Genomic DNA, 22,502 nt, shown 5'->3' with positions numbered 1-22,502 from the left:
CACAGCCAGCTGTGAGAGTGACCCTCACTTTATGGAATTTAGAGGGCTCTTTGTGCTCTTCATGAAGGTCCAGCAGAGAAATGCACACTCAGTACTAAATTACTGAAACCGACTGGTGAAAATACAACTTCTTCAGTAGATGAGAACTAAGCACAACTGCAAAATCATCCAGAAGACCTCTAGCACCTATATTTAATCTTTTTAATTTAAACATAAAGCTATAAATCTATATTTTTAGATCCAATGTGAGCCCTTAGTACTTACAGTCAAAACTACACACAAAATACTAACCATGGAAATGACTTTAATTTTCCAACTAGTTATTATTTCTATACTTCACTATGAGATGTTTTAAGTGAATAAGAATTTTTCTTCTCCTCCCCAGATCTAGATAGCAGATATGAATCCCCCCACAAAACTCCAAGGACATACTTCAATTCATAAGAAAAGAAGTAATAATACAAGCTATAGAACCAATAGTGAGAGAAAAGGAATGATGTAATTATTTATAATATATTATATAATATATTATTCACAATATAGATGTTCTTCACACACTGGAGTACTCTCAATTTCTCTACAAAGAGAGCTACTTTTTATACTTTACTTTTGAGAGAATATTGACTTGATTGCATAAATGTAATGTTCAGGTTTTGCAAACGCTTGGATTTTGAAGCAATAGAAAGCAGAAAAAGGCAGGGCCTCCAGGGAAAAAGCACGGCTTGAGGCCAGATTTTTTAAAATATATCATCAAAAGATTGTGGTAACAAAATATATGGGGAAAGAGTCCCATGACTAGCAGCAAATGCTGCCCACAAATCCTGAGCTTCTCAAAACTTACCTGGAATTTTAAGAGACCTGTTTATGTGTTTGGTAAAACATTCCTCATATGACTTCTCCAAGTATCTTGCTACCAGATAGTTTCACTGAATATTGAAGATTTTCTTTGTACTTACCAGTTGAATCTCTTGATAACATGATGCTCAATTGCTCCTACCAGTGATCTTCTGTCTCCCACTTCTACATCAGGCCTCCCACACAGACATTCCCAAAACAAGCTAACAAGTGCAACAAAGAAGATCACATTATGCCCTCATACTTGTGTATTAGTTTGATTGCACACAGCAAAATGTTTAGCACCAGAGCTTAGGAATCTTATAATCACCACAGGCATTCTATCCAGTGCAGATGGAGTTTCTCAGAGAAAAGCACTGTTTTTCTTGCAAGGGCTCTCTCCCACCCCTTTGCCTGCACTCTCTGGAGAAGGCACATCCACAGCAGCAGGGCTGCCCTGACAGCTCCTGCCAGTGAGTCAACGTTTAGGAAAGAACCAGTTCATATTCAAACACCTTCTACAGATTGCATCTGGAAATATACCATCCAGACCAAACAACTGGATTGTTCATTAAAATCATCTGATTGCAAGCACTTATCTTTGTGTTCCAACAAAAGAGAGAAAAAGAAAGAAGAGCTGCTTTTTTCAGTCCTTTGTACCATCATCTCTTTCTATTAGAGTCTGTGTATTGCACAGATTTTTACCATGATTGGTTTCTTTGACATGTATTTCTATTGCTTTTCATTTGAAAGGAGAGGGTGACTAAAAATTAAATGAATTGTTCATAAACAGTCACCCCTGTTTTGAGAAAAGGTTATAATTTCTTTAGATTCTTCGATGCTGTGTTAACGATACATTTTCTTCCATAGGCTTTGTGCATGAAAGGCAAGCTCTTGGAGAAAAAATTGGAAAATAAACCTTCTCCAGTCCACCCCTCCCATGATGGTAATTTAAGAGATAACTGTTTTCAAGATAAAGCTGATTTCTGATAACAAAAGATCCACTGTTTAAAATTGGAGTCTGAAACTCTTAGCAGATGATTGACAAGAAAAATGGTCCAGTAGAAGGATTGGTCATATTGGCTGATGGGGGCTTACAACAATGAAAAATAAAGTAGCAATCATAAATAAAAATTACTCCACTAAACTCTTTCTGGGTTAGAACTGTGTTTTCTTTGTTTGTATTTTGTTTTAACTATTGGTACATTTAGACAAAGCAGGAATGTAGGTCATCTTGTATGAAATTGCATCCTAAAAAGAAAAACAAAACCAGCCAGCTCCTTGCTTCACCTTTCCTCTGTCTGTTTGTAGTGCAGACATTCTGAGTTATGGTATATGAGATGTGTGAGTTGTGTGGTAGATTTTCCCTCTCTTATCTTTCATCTTTTACTGCTAATAGAATCTAGTTTACTTGTTCTTAAAAGAAAATAAGTTAAAAGAATGTAAAAAGGACAACAAAAAGAAAGATATGCTTGGGATTGGCATTTATTATTTCTTGAATGCTGCCTTATTCAGGAATATGTTTATAAGAATTTGTAGGTAAAAGTTCAAGAACAATGTTTTAGATTCCTATTATTTTTTGCTAAGGGTTGCTTTCATACTCAAAAAATTACAGAGCAAAATAACTAACAACTCAAAGGTGTCAGCACCTACAATCTCATGACAGATGTAGAAAAATGATGCATGATTAAGTTCCTTGCCTAGAGAAAAAGGACATATGCTAGTTGCTTTTTTAATTATTCCACGGCATTGTTCACCTACTATGAGTATATTGATCAGAGTAGAGGCAATAAATGTCACCCAAAGTCCCCCATTAATTATCATTGTTCTTTCTCTACTCAATTATTACTATCCTCAAAACATTTATATTCTGCATGCATACTCTACCAGAGTATGGTGGGTGGAAGAGTACTGAGTAAAATAGAATAGATGAAAAATAGATGAAAAAATAAAGCAAGGAATTCAGATATGGCCAGGAGGTGTTAATACCAACACACTGGACAAGAGGCTCTGGAAAAATCTCTTTGAGAAGCGTTTGGGTGCAGTGCAGCAGCAGCATACCCAGAATTACACAGCAGATAATGGGCCTGCAGTCTGTTGCCTGAGGAGCTGACTGACCCTTGCACTGACTCCATTCAAGTTATGTTTGCTTTTTTACTAATAAATGAATGCTTGGATGGATTCATCACAGATTTCAAAAGGCTTGCCAAGGAATGTCTTCATTTTAGAAGGTAAAATTGCCTCTTTATAGCTCTATATATGATTAATCCCTAGAAAATTTCCCTCAAAAATACTTTTGGGGGGAAATCAACAAGGACTGAAGAATTATGTGGTGCTCAATCACTGTCTCATCAGCCCTTAACTAGCTAAATAATTAGCTCTCAGTTCTGAGACCTCCAACTTGCACAAGCACAGCTTAGTGGTGATCAGTGTGTAGGATGTGTTTAGAGTCTTAAGGACTCTGCAGAGTAAAGTCTTTCCTTTGGCAGGACCTTCCAGAGTGGTCAAATGACAGCAGGAGAGCAATGAGCTACAGCTAGCACCAGGTCAAACTCCTGGAGCATATTTTTCTTTTTATCAACACCCTCTTCCCCTGGAGGGGAGGAAAGCTGGATGCTGCTCCACATGTACTTCTGAGACTCAGGGACATCTGGAGAGCACATCTGTTGCAGAAGACAAGAACAGCTGGGTGTCTGCAGCACACTGGAGCAAGGAGACCCCAGAGGTCTCAAGTGTTGAAAAACAGACCAGAAAGTCCAGTTCTCAGGGGGGTCCATATGCCAGGGTCACAGGGGACAGGAGAAGCAGATGTTTTTCATGCTCCTTTGGGACCTCCCTGTCCTTCTTTCTCTCCTCTCTTCCAAAATATTGGCACTGCTGGAGTGACAGGAACATACAGCTGCATGTTGTCCTGTAGTTTGTGGTTTGGACAATCAACATGCACTGACTTTTTTCTCCAAACTCGGTCACATCGTTCTGATCATCCTTTCCTCCAGTTATGTTCTGCCAAGAGTGCAGGCACAGTCAGGTTTGTCTGGAAGGTGATGGTCATTCCTGAGCCACTTCTTCCAGTGCTTCTGACCTGAGCTGTGTGCCCAGACACTACACACATGCTCCTGTATGATTATTGATGGATTCTAGATAGGTCTGAAAAGCTATAGCTTAAATGAAAACCTGAAATAGAATTCTGAGAGCTGCTTGCAGAAATAATCAACAAACACAACTTTTTTCCTTAGCAGAAAAAAAAACAAATAACCATTCCATTTCACCCAGTTTTAACCAGGAGTTAAAGCTGCAACTGTTTGAAAATTATATTTTCATCTTTCTCAGTTCTTTAATATTAAAATGAAAAGGGTGGATGACTGTAGGAGCAGAAAACATGACCTACAGCAGATCTGAGGTAATTGAAATCATCTAGCCCTGAATATAAGAGACTTGAAGGAAAACAATAATAGCTGTAAGATAAAGAAAGCAAATTATACACCATGACATACTCCACAGCCATAATATATGTGTTGTTTTGACAAACATTTTTTTCTGTATGATTACAGTGACTTTTATTAAAATAAGAAAACCTCCATTTGGGAGGGAAGAGGGGAGGAAATTGATTAACTGTATCTCTTTTTCTCCCAAATATCTGGATTTAAGAACCTGAAGCTGCATGTAGCACAGTGGTGACACATTTGTTTGGAAATTATTTCATAATGGCTCATCTCACCTTAGGTGGGGAAGGGATAGATTTGTCACTTAAATGTATGTATGAAACATCACTCAAAAAGTCTGCAAAGATGCAATGGAAGCAACAGAATATTGAGAAGTGAAGGGAATAAACTGCAGATTATTGCACCAGATTACTATGAGCCCTGTTCAAGTTGTACCCAACAGTACCTCTTTAGAAGTGAGTAAAACTCACATAAGTAGGGTGTTGCATGGGAGTCAGGCATATCACTCAACATCTCACTATTATTTTTTGTTATCTATTCATTTTGAGAAAGGACCTGGAAGAGGGAAGCGAAAAAAGGAAACTAAGATTCAATATACTCACTGTTAATCTGTATCTCATGCTCATCTAAGCATCTTCACCTCCATAAAAAGATACATTTTTAGTACATTGTTTGCCATTCTAATGAATCATAGAGAACTATATGGTCATTAATCAAACAAAGATACACCTTCCATTTGAGACAGACATACAGCAAGCCTTCTTCAAGCCAAGCAATCATATTTTATCACTTTATCATTACTTTGTTATTCCTATGAAGTTTTTAAACAATTGTATTTCATAGTACTTTTTCTTAAGTGTTCTTTCAATGAATAAATCTAACAGCAAAACTTAATTAAGAAGACAACTTACTGCTAGGGAATCTTTGAGCTTGTTTTTTTTGTTTAAAAACCAATCCTGAAATAGTATTTGAAAACTAAGAGAAGCTGAGTTACTGCCACTACTGCAACAACAGAAATATTTAGTAGCTTTATGCTTCCACTTGTAAAAAAAACAAAGGAACAGAGAAACTGTGAGAGAACCTTTTAGCTTTTTAGCTCCAAAATGGAAAATTTAGGAAGTTACCTTGAAGAAAACCTGCACCCTTGTACATGTCAGTCAAACTCCTAAAATCTGGAAGAAAAAAGGCCATAGTGATATTTTCAAAACACTTGCAAAGAAAAGTAAGGATAATATTTCATTGCTAAATGATAATAAAATCAACAGCTTTTCAATTACCTAGAAAATACTAGCACAGGTAAAGGCAGCTAAAGTAGCTGGGTTCTACACACCTCTTTTGTCCACTGTGGTGTCAGCTAAAATGGGTGAGAATTCATTTACCTGGAGCCAGGAACCCATGGGAGGAGTAACCAGGCTCCTCCTCGACTTCCACCAGCCCTGGCAATGCACAAAAAAATGAATTTTGGAGGCATGGATTACCTGATTTTCTCTCAATCATCAATAAGAAGGGCAGAAGAGTTCTCTACTCTAAAAACCCAAAAAACCCAAAGAAACCAAACATACAAAGCTGAACATCCATAAATATAAGAAGGTGATGGTGGCTGCTGTATTTCAGGCAGGACCCAAGGCTTAATGCCCCAGCTGGCATTCATGGAACTTCCCTGAGGATTGTCCTGTCTGCAGCTGCAGAATAATGCCTGCATCAGGATCCAAATGATTCTGGCCTTACCTGGCAGCTCTCAGTGTGTGACAGATACAAATTAGTTCACAGGGCACTTTCTATTTATCTGATTTCTAGTAAATATCTAGTATCTTATATCTAGTAAAGATAATCCACCTCCTATTTTCAGTAATAACAATATTTTCATGAAGCATTTGCCAATGGACATTGCCACAGACATTTGTACATGAGCACAAACCTTACTCAGCTGCTCTCTCAAATGCACCAGCACTTCCCCTCAGCCTGGGTGATAGATGCAGCACAATCTTTGTTCTCTCCAGTGTGTTGCACAGTGCAGGGAAAATGCAAGAAAGGGGATGATACTCACCCAGCAGTCCAAGGTGGATTGTGTTTTCATAACTGATTAGTATTGCTGTGCCATTGCATTTCTCATTAAAATCCCTTTCTTGAAGCTAAGTACAATTTGCACCATGTTTTCCACTTGTTTGAGCTTCAAGCTGTCGCTCAAAAAATTAATTTTAGCTGGGTTCATCTTTCCATCACAATTTTTTTGTCACAGTGGTTGATTAATTCTATGTCATTGTTTGCTCTTTTGCAAGATTAATTGCAAGATGAGAGAATAGATGACTTTCTGGTGAGGGAATATATGAAGTTATTGTAATTCCACAATGCTGGAAAGCAACTTTTTCCCCATCTCACTTCAGGCAGCAAGGAAATGATGTCATGAAACTAATTTGGTCTGTTGCTGGATCAATAACTGACACAAGGAAAGAGTTCCATTTAAAGTCTCCAAGCCCTAAAAGTCTGAAAAACATCTGAGCCCTGGGAAGATATAAGCCAAGTTCACAGCCCAGACAGACTGACCAAGGATGGACAGGTCTAGAATTTAAACAAGCATTTCCTCTGGAATTGTGTAGCATTTTATGGTAGGAGACACTGTGACAGAGGTTTTGCCCAAGTGGGGCTTGTGCCATTCCATCCCAGGCAAGTTGGCATCTCCAGTTGTAATACACTTAGGACACAGCAGATTTATCTGAAGGAAGGACAGGAAGGGGGCTTTGGGATGCTTTTTTCAGTCTGTAAGGACACAAAATAGACATTATTTTGTATTCAGTCAACCTTTCATTGGCTCCCTTTAGTATACATTTATTTCCCCACAGAGCTGCTTGCCAGAGCACATCTCCAATGCTGTATGATACCCTCATGGAGTTCTTTTCTATACAAACCTAATTTATTCAGCTCTTATTCCATTTATTCTGCTGACTGATCCTTCGCAAAAAAATACTACCCACTTCTTAGATGACTGAATTGATATTTCCCTACTGGTTTTTCACTGAAGTTTGAACATAGTCTTTCTGGTCCTCATTTACCCTATTGTATAAAGAAATAAAAGGTTTTCCAGAAATGTCTATGCTCCCCAGATGTATAACATTGCAATTGCTTGTCCTCTCCTGCTCTGAAGGCAAGGAGAATGTTCCTCCAGTTTCTATGAGAGCAAGTTTAGGCACTGCTTGTATAAATTGATTTCATGAATAACGAAGAATGAACTGCTTTGCATCATAAGGCATCCAACCCAAAAATTCATGGTGCTGCATAAATTTGATAATATTGTCCATAGGCTGTGAGATTTTTACTATTTGAATTCAATCTATAAATACAGATTGAAAGTGGGTTTTCAGTGTTCAGCAGAACTGTGTAAAAAAGCAAAATGCTTGATATTTTAAATTTCTGTTTATTTTCCCCAATCAGCTCTAGTTTTTTGCATGCACAAAGTTGTGTGTGCATTGCTAGGAATATTACTCTGTTTTGTCCCATGACAAATGTGAGCAAATCCAGTAAGACCAATGGGGACAATACAGGTAAGAGAAGGCAATAAAGCACATCACTTCCCTGGTGTTAAACCTCTAACAGAAGTCCCAAACCACCTGGAAACAGCCTCTACTCAAAACTGCCTTGATCTGCATGAATATACAAATATAATCTGAATGTTAGTCTGAATTTTGCAACTCTTATCAAAATAGATCATGAACACTAAAACTACCTACCCCTCTGCAGGGACATAACTACAGCTTTGTTTATATTAATTCTCCTTTTTTCTGAATTTAAGCATAAAAATAATAAATTAATTTTTTTAAAGAATGCATTTCAATGGAGTGCTTTAAATTTTTAGTCTTTGAAAGTTGAGCTGCACATTTTATTCTGAAAAAGACCTTCACTCCAGTTTATCCAAGAAAAATACACTGGAATGTTGGAAGCATGTGCTAGGCTTTTATAGTAAAAGCTGAGTGTAAACAAAATCCACCTCTCCCCAGAGTATGAACATAATAAAATACTTAGAATTTCTGTAAACAGCATGAAGTTACTCATGCAGCAATGAGGGAAAAGCACTGGAGTGGCTGGACTGAGCTACTGGAAGAAGTGTTTTTGTTGCTGTGTGTATGGCCATGTCCAAAGCCTTCTCTCCATGAATCCTGCCAGGGGAGGATCCCTGTGCACAGAGAACAGTAACTGATCACCTGAGACTTGTGTGCCTCGAACACAGGGGGAATAAAATCCTAGAAGCAGACATTGTAAAAGTGTTGTCAGCTCCACAGCATGCAGTTGCTTCCTGATTTATGTGCTGGGATTGCTTTAGGAGTCCAATTGCTTTGGGAATGCAAGCTCCAGACCAAAACCCAGCAGCCTGTCCAGTTTATTTGGTTTACTGTTTTCCATATGCAAACTTTTCCAAAGTGTCCTGCCATATGTTGTGAGACAAATCTGCCTCCTAAAATCCAGCCCATAGAGGAAAGTAAACCTGGTTTGACTTTTCCGTGTGTTCTATGCAGAACTGATGTACCCAATTGAATGAAATCATCACTGATGTTACAGCATCAAGCCTGTGATTTTGAAAGTGTGGCTTTGGGGACTTCAGAATTTAACAGGAGCTACATGATTCAATCCCATCAGGGAAATCCCACAAATAACTGTAAAATTTCAGTATGAAAATTGGAATTCAGTAAAATACTGTGGGAGCAATCTTTACGTTCCTTATGTCCAGGTAGCAAAGGTGAAATCACATCCTGGGTGGAAGAGGCCAAAGAAATATGTGAGATGTCGTAACTTACAAAGAGTACTCTTTTTAAAGTTATTTTACCCACTGGAATATTTAATACATCCCTCTCCATCATGAGCACTCCAGTGCCACACTGTGATGTTCAAGGACACTGAGTAATTTCTGCAATTCCTCTTCAGACCCAGCTCTTTGAGCCTTCCTGCAGCACAGCAACATGTCTGGGGGAGAATTTGCAAGCTCTTGTCACAAGGCAGCATCTGATAATCAAAATATCATCTGTGCTATGGTCAGCAAGTCAGGAGATGAATTAATGAGCCATAACATATACATAAAGAAGAAAGCATAGATTTAAAAAACTCATGGTTTTCTCATTCAGAGAAAAGCTTTTCTTAAGTATTTATCAATGCATCAGGATTTCAAGAGAATTACTCAGATGTTTAAAGGTTGTTATTTGTTTAAATATCTCATAGCATGAGCAAATTAAACTTAATGAGCAAATTTCGCTTGTTCACAATATGCAACTTTTTTCTAGTCTTGGGACTCTTGGGTATTATACTGAACAAATGTTAGAAAGCAGTAATAATTAGGTAGAATTGCATCCAGAAAGTAAATCTCTCTAGATATAGCAGTGTAGGATTTTACAGGACTTTCCCCTCCCTCCAGGCCATTTAGTAAAAATGCAAAAGGAAAATATACATCAGTAAATGAACAAAGTCTCAAAACAATTTACATTCTTACATACCTTTGAGGATGTAGGACAGCTTTATTAGCTACTATAAGGTAGCACAAGTAACTGCAGAATCAACTGCCTGGTTTTCTGAAATTTGACAGAGAGCTTAATAGAAAGATAAATGAGAACTTCAAGCTTTAGGCTTCAAATCCTTGAGATATGTCAAGCTACAGCTTTAATACTAAACTTCATCCCTAATACAGTCTCCAAATTCAAAGTGAAGCTATAAAGTGTGATTAAAGGCTTTTATTTTGCATCCTAAATTCCATTCTGGTGTTCTGTTCAACATACTTGATTTCTGGGAAGTCCTTTGTGCTTTGAAATAATATTGCACCTCATATCAGACCAATCTGCCTTACTTTTCCCAAAAATGTTTTTAATTTTTTTTGTGGCAGCAGAATGGTGCTGACATTTCATAGTTTTCTTTCATGTCAGGAATTGGGATGATCATATTATTTTCCTTCTGAAAAGGGCTGTTTGGAGATTTTAATTCCTCCTCTGGCTCATTTATCACAGGAGGCATCACCTGCTTCAAATTGCAGACTGTGATCTCATGCCAAGGAATTGAGGATGTGGGCTACATGGTTTGTTTCGAAACAGCAAATTCCTGTCCCTGCAGCTAACACTGGAATTACATAAACAACATGGATCTATTAGTGTTCTCTCAAGAAGGCAGTGTATGTGTACACTGATACACCTACCCACACATACATTTATCCCTGTGTTATCTATACTTGCTGTTAGAATGAGAAGTTTGCATCTGTGTAATTGAATTTTCAGAAAAACAAATGTCTAAACAAGAAAACAGAGATCTGCAGCAGCCCAGCTCTTGCTCTGCATGACCACAATACCTGAAACCACTGCAGCATACATTTTCAAATATCCCATTATCCAGGAAATTGCTGTTTGACTTATAAGCTTTTAATCATAGCACTTTTTTTTTTCCATTGGAAAAAGTCACCACAGTTTGCCTGCTTAAAGGAAAAATATTCCCAAGCTGAGTTGAACACCTTAAAAATAACCATGTGCCCCTGGCATTTCAGGGAAAGAAAAGAAGACAAGTCTGAGAGAGTATATCAAGATTTCAAGTTTTATTAATAATTTTGAAATATGCTCTCCATGGTTTATTTTAGAAATTCCAAAAAATCCTTCTAAGTAAAAACTGCTTTACATACATATATTTATGTCAACTATCTTAATGCTCTATTTGAGTTCATCCAGAAGATATACTTTCCTTAGAGCCTTCATTTCCCTGCTAAGAACATGCTCAGTACACACCTTCTTCTTGTGGAAGAAATGAGGGCACCAGACTTCTCTATCCTGAATGTGTAATCCAGGAATTGTTTTTCCCCTGCAGATAGCAATAACTGGTAGTAGTGATTTGGTTTTCTTAGAAAAATAACAACTCTAATAGCTCTTTATCAAGGCTGTTAAGAGCAAGGCTTTTTTTCTCCAAACCTTTTGCTTTTTCCTACCTTTGTATAATTATCCACATAGTCAGATCAATTTATTACCCCATGCATAAGCACACTCACTCTCGTTTTCCTTTCCCTTGGGACCTTTACATTAAGATGATAACTCAGACTGCTCAAACAGCCCAGTTACAAATGCCCTTTGATCAAATGATGACTCAAGGAGACTCAAAGATTACTTCTGCAGGGAAAGTCAAGGCAAATTGATCAGTGCTGTCACTGGAGAGCAACAGCTCCTGAAGGACTAGATTTAAAATGCATTATCTTTAATGTAATCAGAGGAGCATTTAATTTAATTTTAAAATGCCTAGCAATATTTGTTAGTGTTATAATTTCAGGTGTTGCAGGGACAAAAGTTAATCACACTGACTAGACAAACACTAATTTGTTTAATTAAGGCTACTCTGCTTTCTTTGTGTAATATTTTTCCAACTTGGTCTGCCCATACATTATTTTTGAAATAGTAGAGGCACAGATGTAAATAATCTTTCATGGTAGAGCTGCTGAGCCTAATGAGGTATGAGGGAGAAACTAAAGAGACTGAAGGAAAGTAAGGAAACTAAAGAATAGAAAGATCTTTTTCTTACCACCTCATGACACATTTTAGATTTAAATGAGAGGATAATAAACATGTCCATGGCATGGATTTTCCAGAAATAGATCATAATCCACTCATGGATTACCCAGGCAGCATGAGTGAAATTTTGGTTTGCTGCCTAGACTGCTCCCAGAGCCAGTGATTAGGGGGAGCTTGCAGCCTTCTGCTGTTTTCCTGTGTTGGCTTTGCCCTTTCATAGGAAGGGGGTGAGTTGCAGCAGTGATGGTGGGGAAGGTCTCCAGAGCCCTTTTCTTGCCAAACTGCAGGAGGGGTATGCTAAGGGAACAGGCTGAGAGCCCTTAAACACAATGTCCCTCCCAGAGCTCCTCAGGCCAAGAGCCCCACACCCCCACAGGGCACACGACACAAACTCCCACAGCTTTTATCAGGCTGGTACCAGGCAGGCTGTGAATGCTCGGACTGAGCCAAAACCAAACACTTCCTCTACTCTTAGATATTCCCACAGGCTCTAGAAAGCAAGTTAGCATCAAGCTGGCTCTTCCTTGTGACTTTAATTTCTGTGACAGAGATTCATTACCCTTCTGGTTTAGCCACCCTTAGATGATGGCATTAAAGTAAAAGAGAAATTTAGAAACCAGTGAAAAGAGGACATCTGGATTTAAATAACTAGAAGACAGGGAAGAACAGGGAAAGGAAAATAGGGAAAGGATGTCTTGAAAAGTGGAGTTCTGAAGTGAAAGACAGTGAGTAAGATTAATGCTATTTTTAAGGATCCTCCAGTGTTTTTTCCCCATGTAACAGTCCACAGGCATTTTCCATTTAAAACCTTTAAAATGGAAAGAGATGGGGGTCTGAAGAGCTTCTGTACTTTCCAGATATCACAGGACATTAGACATAAATCAGGAACCAACCACAATCTGGAGAAAAGATCATAATAGTTATAGAGGAGAATCAGGATTGCACAAAGGAAAATATGAATCAAACAACAAAGAGCCCTGACCAATGAAGCCAGGGCAGCTAGCTGTGAACCAGGTGAGGACACAGCTTCCCTGCCCACCTGTAGGATATGTGGTTCCCTAGAAAAATAATTTGCCCTTGTATTCTGTCTTTCAGTGCAAGAACATGGTGTCCCTTTTGCACATGTAAAACCAGATTAAGCACTGGAAACTTTGCAGGGTGGTTTTAGATTTACAGTGTTATATAAAAAAAATATCTGTGTGACTTTTCTCTGCCCATATTTTTCATTTTTCAAATGCATTTTTTTGTTCAAGAAACCTCATTGTCAGTAATCTATTTGTAGTACTCTGGCATTAAACAAGTTCTACAGCAAGGAGGTTTTGTTTAGAGCCAACCTTTACTCTTTTCTTATTTACTGTCTGTGAAAGTTACCCTACACCCCACAAGAACCAGACTTAAACACAGTAAATCTTAGTGAAAAAATGTCAGTTAAATAAAGCACTTATTCACTAGCATAACATTATCAACCATTGGCAAGACCCAAGATTTAAGAGATCAATGTAAATATTTTCTGGTATTCCTATGTCTGCTTCCCTGTAATAATATTGTGTTTGAAAGTTTTCTCTTCAGCAGCATGGGCACAGAAGCAGCTGTTTTTCCAGGATGTTAGTCCTTGTTCCACCACTGCTCACCTTCACACCAGTCATCTCAGTCAAGCAGAAAAGTGCAAATGGAAGTAACACTTCAAGTCAAGAAAATAATAAAAAAAGAAAGTTCCCTGAACATGACAATTTGGATAAAAGCATTTCTGTGCATCCTCCCTCTTTGTTGCAGAAACAAGAAAGAGGACATGTTTTATCTGCTTTTCATTCAGAGCTCCAGCTGTGGGTACAGCTGTGAGAGCTGCTCCCAGAAAAAGCACTTGCACAGGATGAAGAGCAGAAAAGGTATCATTTTTAGATAAATTCCTAAAAATGCAGAATCAGACTCTGGTACATGTGGAGTACTAGTGCCCCAAGTATAGCTGATTTCCAAGAAATATTTAGTCCACTCCCAAAATCTGCTATTGTTTTATCTGATGGGTTTTTTTTTTTCTGATTCACCTAAATATAGCTCTAAAATTTTCTCAGGAATCTCAGCTAGAGTGGATCTCTTCTGTCAAAAAACACTAAAAAGGTTCAACCTGAATTTGTACTTGGGGTCACTGAGATGGAAAAAACATAGACTACCCCAATTTGCTTGGTTTTTATTATAGGTTTGTAACTAGTCATGCCACTCACTTGACTTGCAATACTGTTTCCTTTCACCACACACACAGTTTGAGTAATGAAAAAGGGATTCAGTCTTCCTATTTCAGACAACTGCATAATACTATGAGAAAACATAGTTTGCATAAAAAAAATAAAAAAGGCAGGTTTTCACTAATTTTCCTTCAAGATTTCATTAAATTAGACAGCAGCAGCTGCATTTACAAACTGCCCCTTTCCCAGAGCAATCACTCCAGACCAGTCTCTGGACTTGCAGCTCAGCACCATGATCATTTTGAATAAACTGATTTTAAGGCTTCTCTTCTTGGGTTGGAAGGAAAACAAAAAGAAATAACTTACATAAGCAACCATTTTTTCTCCCTTTTAAATTCAATAAAACATCTTAACTCTTATCCTGATCTTTTGTGAATGTCTTGTATGTCATGTCACAGAAAAAAAAAAGGTGAAGAAACATTCACTCTGTACTCAGCAGGCCACTCTGTGTTCTGCAGGCACAGGCAATAAGCAACAAGGTTGTAGGATTTATTTGTAATAATCCTGGTTCCACACCATTAACCACCAAAAAACCCTCTCCCCAGAAAACCCCAAACAACAAAAAATGCTATCTGAAGTCTATATTTCATGAACGCAAAGCAAGTACATTGCACCTGATAAGCTGAAAGGAGAACCAGAGGAAATGATTTCTGGAGGCTGGTGATTTACAGGTGAGCAGCAGCAAGGCAGCTCCGGGGAGTGGAAACGAGAAATGCGTTGAGGACTTTGGGACAGAGAAACTGAAAGGTAAGGAGAGGAAAACAGGACATCTCCTCACTGGGAGCAGACAGAATCTCAGCCACTGTGGTCTCCTGTGTGCCAGTGGGAAAAGACCTTGTCAGAGCGAAGCAACAAGACCTCAAGGTGTATAAATTTCTGGCCTCAATTTGGTCACAAAGTCCCTCCACAGCCTGGAGAAAGTCACTCCAGAGGAGGAGAGCAGCACAGATTCAAATGACACCTTGGCAGAAAGCCTAAAAAAACTCTGTGCAGGCTCCCACTGGAACATTTCTCCTGCTTCTTATGGAAAGTTTTCAGAATTTCCAAGTTAGCTGATTATGACTTATTGTCCCCATCACAGACCTGCTCAGTGCCACCAGGTCACTGCAGCTGGCAGTGCCATGAGGTAAAATTTGGAAAAAATAAGACTGATGGCAGCAGCAGGAGCAGGAGAGCAAGCTCTGAACCAGAGTAAAAGCAGAGCTCATTTAAGTCACTCTTGCACTGTGCTGCAGAAGCTTGGGAGGGAAGAAGAGAAGGGGTAATGGTTTAAACTTATATCAATTTATATTTAATAGAAGGAAGAATTTTTTTCACAGTGAGTGGTAAAAGAGTGGCACCTGGAGAAGTGATGGGTGCTGCATCCCTGGGAGCATTCAGGGTCAGGTTGGACATGGATCTGAGCAAGCTGATTGAGTTAGAGATATCCCTGCTCTTTGCAGGGGGATTGGCCTAGGTGAGGTCACTTCCAACCCAAGCTATTCTATGACTGCATGATTAACTTTTCCTCAGAAGAACGTAGGGTGGGCTGAACCTACAGAGGTCAGGTTGGAGGAAGAACCTAAACAGAGATCTTCCTAAATAAAGGTATGGTATGGTTTAAAAAAAAAACAAAATTAAAACAAACCCAGAAAGTTGTGGGACAAAGGGAACAGTGGGAAAGGATTTTAAGACTGTCCCAGGCAAGTAAAATATTCCTTCAGTATTGTACCATACCCAAATTTTTCTGTACTGCACTCTCTTTGGCTGTTGGAATCAGTTACAGTTTAGGGTTAAAAGCAGAACATCTGCTGAAGATTTTTCTCCTTGCTTTACACACATTTTCTACCACAACAGCATGAAGATTTAGGATGCTTGATGTTTATTCCAGCTTTAATTTTCTTCACAAATTCTTCATCTCTGTGGCAAATTAAAGGAGCAGATGCATCCCTGGGAAGGTTTCCAGACTGATTTTGAAGAAAGTGAGACATCCAATACTTGCTGAGCTGAGCTGGGGTTTCTGATCAATGGTAATACCACACACAGGATTAAAGAAGAGCTTGCAGTAAATAACTGATGAGTAGAGTAGTATTGCATGGTTAGGGTGCAGATGGTTTTTGTACCTCCCCATGGACTGCTGCTGAAGATATAAACTGCTGATCCCCATCTAAATTATCACTCAGATCATCTATATTGCCTTATCTTTTTTTGCAGCTGAATACTCTGCTTTATTATATGGGTAAGTGATGAAAGCCCTTCCAAAACACAAATACACATGTAAATGTTATATATACAATAATATTAAACTACAGTGTTATAATCCAAAGTGTTTTCTACAAAGACATGACTTATTTCATATTTATGGCACGCAAATAACAAATCTCAATAATTCCTCTCTGCTTCCCTGGGCACTGCAAATAAAAAGAAAAATATCAGCACTTAATTTTACTTTTAGTGCAGGTCCAAACTAAGTGTTGGAGAGCATTTCAAACACTGTAATATTCATCTATTCAGCTTATTGTATGTGAACTCCCACTGATTTTCTTGAGGTAATGAGCATAAATAATGCATTTGAGAAAATTCAGTTACAAAATTAAACTGATCATTGTTCATCTGACGAAATAAATTCTATCCCTTAAGCACAGGCAAACAAGAGGTTTGGGAGTGTGGTTTAATCTCAGAGGGGCTATGTGAAAGCTGATTGAGATGGCACAGTTTTTCTGTATAATCATGGTTTTCAGAACAAAGCTGAGTTTTATTGGGTACATCAGGTAGAACTACAAATACATGCTTCCAATGCTACAAAATGACCATTTAACTAACAAGCATCAGTTTGCAATAAGAAGCCAAAAACCCTGTTATTTCTAATACCAACAGAAATCTCTTACTTCAGTGGCCAAGTTGCCATTTTCACTACGTGAATCCTTGCCATTTCTCGGAAAAAGACATTTCTTGATTAGATTGTTTTGGTTTTAATCATGTGGGCAAAGCCTAAGGGGAAATTGTAACATAAGTTCTAATTCACTCATGGTCTTTGAGCTCTAGAATTTGTTCTGGTGTGAAATTGTCCAAGAGAGCTTTTGTTTCATCCTCTAAACTTTATATTTCCCTTAGTATGAAGTAAAGAGACATTTTTTGTTGCTCTTGTTGAAGTTACTATTCCTGTGTTAAGATCAAAATTGCAAATATGAAGAGAATGGTTTCATTTATAATAGATGAAACATAAAAGAAATTTCTATGAATTATTATGTTTGAAATGTGTATTTGTTTTCTCAGAAGTACAGTTCATTACACAGTCTGAAGCAGGAATACTGAACTGCATAGTTAGGACCTTCAGTAGAGCCCTAAAGGCCAGAATTTACAGTTCTACCATGTGCTACTGTATTAAAAAAAATAAAAAATAAAATAAGAGAAAAATTTAAAATGCTGCAGTTTCATTAGGAAAAAGGAGGAGGGATTACCAGGTTCTTGTGCACTGCACTTACACCCAGAAAGTGCAATTCACACCCAGGGAAACACTTTCAGTGCTGGCTTTTGGGAAGAACTATCTGATAAATTCAATGTGTAGAAGTGAGAGTTCTCATACCTTCTGAGGAGAGCTCTGCTGATCATGGAATTGGAGATCTATAATTTAATGTAAAACATAATTTCAATATAACCAGATTTAAGCAGTTTTTCCATTTTTACTTTCCTCTTGCACCCACTTTTTCATTTGGCTTCTGAACTGACACCTCTGTCTAGCCCTGGAAGGGGGAGAGTATAAGGTGGGGATGGAGGAGAAGCAGGACACAGCACAGCCAGGATATCCCATCACTTTTGTTGCACACACTGATGCCAAGATGGAAAAAAGTTTATGCAGTAATAAATCTCTATGTGTCTTGTCAGCTCTAAAACACTTAAAACACCCACTGCCATTGCCACACTGCATTGGGATATTCAAGGGAGCATGAGTGTTAAAGTAGAGTGAAATTAAAGTATCCTCATGTAGCTCATTTTATGCATTATTTGAGGGAAAACTTAATGAAGGGCTTTCTATCACCGCAGAAGACCAGGAGGTACTTTCAGAAGGGCACTTCATTTCTGAGCTCACGTACTGAGCCCCAGAATCAGATGTTTTACAAGATTAGCACTAAGTGACTATACTTACCTTCGTCTTAGTGGCATTCCTAATGGGATTGCAACTCTTTGCCAGGTGCTGGTGAAGCTGCTCTCCCGTGTGTGTCACCCTGAGGGCACCCTGGCTCTGGGGACACTGTCTCACACTACCTTCTCCTGTGCTGCACCAAGGAGTCACTGCCTTTCCCAGAGCTCAGCCATCTGCTCTCACACTGCTCCAGCAGCAGTGGAAAATTCCTTTTCGTCTGAAAGGGGAACTGCATGGTAAATCTCAGTGACAGGATCAGGAAACATCTTAAACCAAATTAGCAAGAAGCGAAGCAGAGTGAACAAGTTATAAATTGTATTATCCATTCTAAGTGTCCCTCTGGTCTCAAATCTTGCTCTTTGCTTTTAATCTTACAAAGTAATAGTTTGTGCTATTAGTTTCCTAAGGCTTCTTCTGCTCCTTTTAGGAGGAGAAATTCAGAAGCAGTGGAATTGTGAGGAGTGGTGTCTCCAACCACATACAGTGGTGTGACCTATTCCAAACTGCAGTACAGCCCTCAGCATTGAAATTATTTTCAGAAATAAATCAATTAAATACAGTTACCAACCCTGGGTAGCAATTTCTTCCAGAAAACACATACCCACCTGTCAGGAGATAGATATCAAGTCCTTTGCAAACCTAGAGGAACAAAAACATGAGCCCACTAATGAGTTACAGCTCTTTCAAACACATGTAATTTTGCTTCTATGTGCTGCAGGGCCTATTCCTTTCCTCCCTTCCTGTAACTATTTTTCCTCCTTAATTTGCTAGACACAAACCTCCTTCCCAATAGATTCCCACAGATTCAATGACAACGTGATGACACAAAAACAACTTCATTTACAATCACTGCTCAACACCCAACCATCAACACAGCAGGAGGACAGTGCAACACAATGAAATCCATGATAATTAATCAGATCTGGTAATCTGATCCTTCACTGCCATCCTGAACACAAGATAGGATGAGTTTCTTCCTGTTCTGGGACTGCAGAGGGAATTGTGGATTCTCTCTTCTGTGTCTAACTCATGCATTACTGCAATAAGAATAATGTTGAAAAGATTGAAAGATACTTCTTGTCACTTGAGCTTAACTTGTACTTTCTCAGCAGCTATATAAAGTCATCAAAGACACTTCGTTCATGAAAACAATAATCCCAAACTGCATCTACCAGTGTATTTGAAATTATTTTCTGTTCAGCCTGAAATCCTATTTTCAACTAACTTTTAAAGGGTGTTTTCAGGACTCTCCCTAATGTTCTCCAAGCTATAAAGTCTAAAGACTTGATAACTCAAAGGGAAGATTCTTGGAAATCTGAGGAACACAAAAATGGTGTTACACAGACAAAATTTTCTGTCTTAAATCGATGATGGAAAATGCCCACCTCCCTTTTGTTATCCTAATTGTCAGGCTGTACAGCTGGGGATAGTGGTAGGAATAATGAGCAAGAGGCACAACCAGATGGATTTTCTTCTTAAGGATCAACCTGTTTCTTCCCCAAAAGACATCCAACCGTTCCTGCTCGCAGTACAGAGCTATGCCAAGCTTGGGAGTAAACATTATAAGTAGAGATAGCTTAGTATGACTTGGAAATAACTTTAAAGAAACACTTTACAATTAATATGAGATGGAAGATGAAGCAAGAGCAGCCTTGTGAGAGGGGAAGCTTTTGGTCTGGATCAGAGGAAGGAGTTAGGGAGCTGCAGTGCTAGATCAAACTAAGGCAAATCTGCAAAAACAGCGTCTCCAAATTGCACAATATGACACTGCTCAGCATTGTTTATAAGGAACGTTGTCCTTAAGTTCAATTTCCTGATATCCACAGTTCAGTTAAGCCCAATTAGTGAGACAGTGAATTAATCTCCTTATGGACTATTTGCCTTCCTTAAAAATTGACTTGGAATTTAATGTTTAAGACAAGATTTCTCTTTTCAGAAACACCCACCCACCCACCACGCACTGAGTTTGCCAACAATTAACCAGACAATCTGTCTGTAAAACAGCTAAATATGTTCTAAAGAAAAAAACTCTATTTAAACAAAAAATAATTACAAATCTAAACAGTGTGATTTTTTTGCTGTGTACCATTTTTTTGCAGACAGCATGGCCTATGTCCTGTGTGTACCAATTACATTGGTACCAATTAAAGTTGTGGTTAAGACCCAACAGCAAAGAGCTTGATCTCACAGTCTCCCTTATATCTTCCTTAAATTAATGTTCTTTTCAAAAGTTGTTCAGCCTTGCTGAACAACCTCGTGCTTCTGTTGATAGTAACCTGAAATGTGAGCTTCCAAATACAGACCTGTGGCTTTTTGTATCTGTCCATTCAACTTTGGTGTGAATCTTCCAAATATTAAAGTTCAAAAACTGATTAAAATTAATTAATAAAATTAAAATTAAATTCCATCTCACTCATCAGCCATCATGCAAACTGAACCAAGACATTTCTCTCAATGCATTCTGCATTACAGATTTCATCTGCAACAGAGCTACAGGGAAAGCAGCTTATGGATCCACACCAGATTCCAGGAGGTATTGCCACACAAGACAGTGTTTACAGAATACAAATATCTTTACATCTTACTGTAAACTTGTCATCATGGCTGCTCTATTTTGGATTTTTCTTGCATTTAATTTCTTCAGCTTATTTTTTTTGACATTTGCACTTCTTTAAACTATGCTTGAATAAATCTTCATGCCCTTTCCACTTGCTATAATTAATCACCTTCACAAAAAAACTGCAGAAGAGAGCTTGAAAGTATTGGAAAATCTTCTAAACGAGACATTTTGTGAATACCAAAGTTTGAAAGAAAAAGCAACAAACTAAAAGAAGCCAGAGTTGAGCATGTTTGCAATTCTGTGCTGTAGATAGCCCTGGGACGAAGGGCTTGGTCTCTCGAGGTGTTGAGTGTGTTGGCCATAAATCAGCATTTCACAGCCTCAGGGTTCAGCAGATAAACAGTCACAGAGTTCAGTCTCACTTGTCCCCAAACAGTTGCTCAGGAAGTGAGGTGGATTGGAATGAGATTACAAAATTGTTATGCACTTCAGCAGTACTAACTCAAATTATTGTTAAAAAGAATGGAAAGCAATGATCATAATTTTTTAACAGCTCTCAGATTTGTAATGGCACAAAAATCAGCCTAAACTTTCTAACACACAAAGTGTATAGTTTTTCAGCTTGGACACCTCAGAGTTTCTTCAATTAAAATTCATTTCTATGTTTATTTAGATTCCTGAATTATTGACAAGTGTTGTATTCAAAGAATTTTTTACTTCTGCAGCAGCATATGTGCACAAATCTGCAAGACAGATGATGCCTGCAACATTGCCAAGCAGAATTTTGACTGGTACAGCATATTTTATTTTTGAAGACTGAAATGTACTGGTCTAAGAGAAGATAAGTTCCCAAATTCAAGATAACACCACATATTAATGATCCATCATAGCATGACATGGATGCTTCATTTTTCACCTCTTCTCCCTCCATGTGATACCTACATGGTTAAAAAAACAGTGAAAGTAAAAAAATGCAAGTTGAGGATTGTGTAGTTTGACAAGTTGTTATGACCTCTCCTACTGAAATTTGCATACAAATGTTTCCACGACTTTTTTATTAAATTGAGAAAATGAATTCACATTTTTCCAGGAAATATAATATTTCTGGAAAACATGACCCCAAAGAAAGGGAAAAAGAAAACCTCACTGTTAAAATTATATAATCAAAATTACATTTGGAATGCAATTTTCATTTCTGTAGTTTACCCTACCTGAAAGTCAGGTCTTATATGTCGTGAGCACAGGCAACACAAGCAACAAGATAAAGAGATGTAAATTCACTGTCAAACAAAGGTTTCCATTAAGGTACCTAAATTCTGAATGAAGCCAATCCACTCATCCTTGGAGCAGGGAAATATACAAATCTCAGAGTGAAATGGTGGGAAAGCAGTGAGGCAAAGGCTGTCCAGCCCCAGTTTGATCTGTCTCAGAAAACCTAAATGCTTTAGGTTATTCAGATACCATTTAGCAGTTACCTTCATGTAACATTTCTTGTCTCAGTTGCTTGGATTTCCTTTCAAACCCTGTTTATGTTACATTTAAGCTGTTTAAACATCATCCAGGTGTGAAAGCTGTTCTGTTATTGTTACAAACCATTTAAAATGAGCCAGCCTGAGCCAGCAGCGCTGGGTGTTCAGATGGGCACAGCAAACCTTTTACTCATCTCATCTCACTCTGCACCTCAGCAAAGGGAGTCCCTGGAGCTGCCCACTGATCCCACCCTGGGGCTGAGCCAGGATTCCTACTCTGAGGCTCAGTCAGGAAAACACATTATCCTGGGGCAGCAGA

Source organism: Pseudopodoces humilis, chromosome 17 (genome assembly GCF_049639895.1).
Source record: "Pseudopodoces humilis isolate 2021_Gansu_Grassland_sample_001 chromosome 17, ASM4963989v1, whole genome shotgun sequence".
Lineage (NCBI taxonomy): Eukaryota > Metazoa > Chordata > Aves > Passeriformes > Paridae > Pseudopodoces > Pseudopodoces humilis.
The sequence above is the reverse complement of the archived record's forward strand: the minus strand, read 5'-3'. Positions refer to the sequence as shown.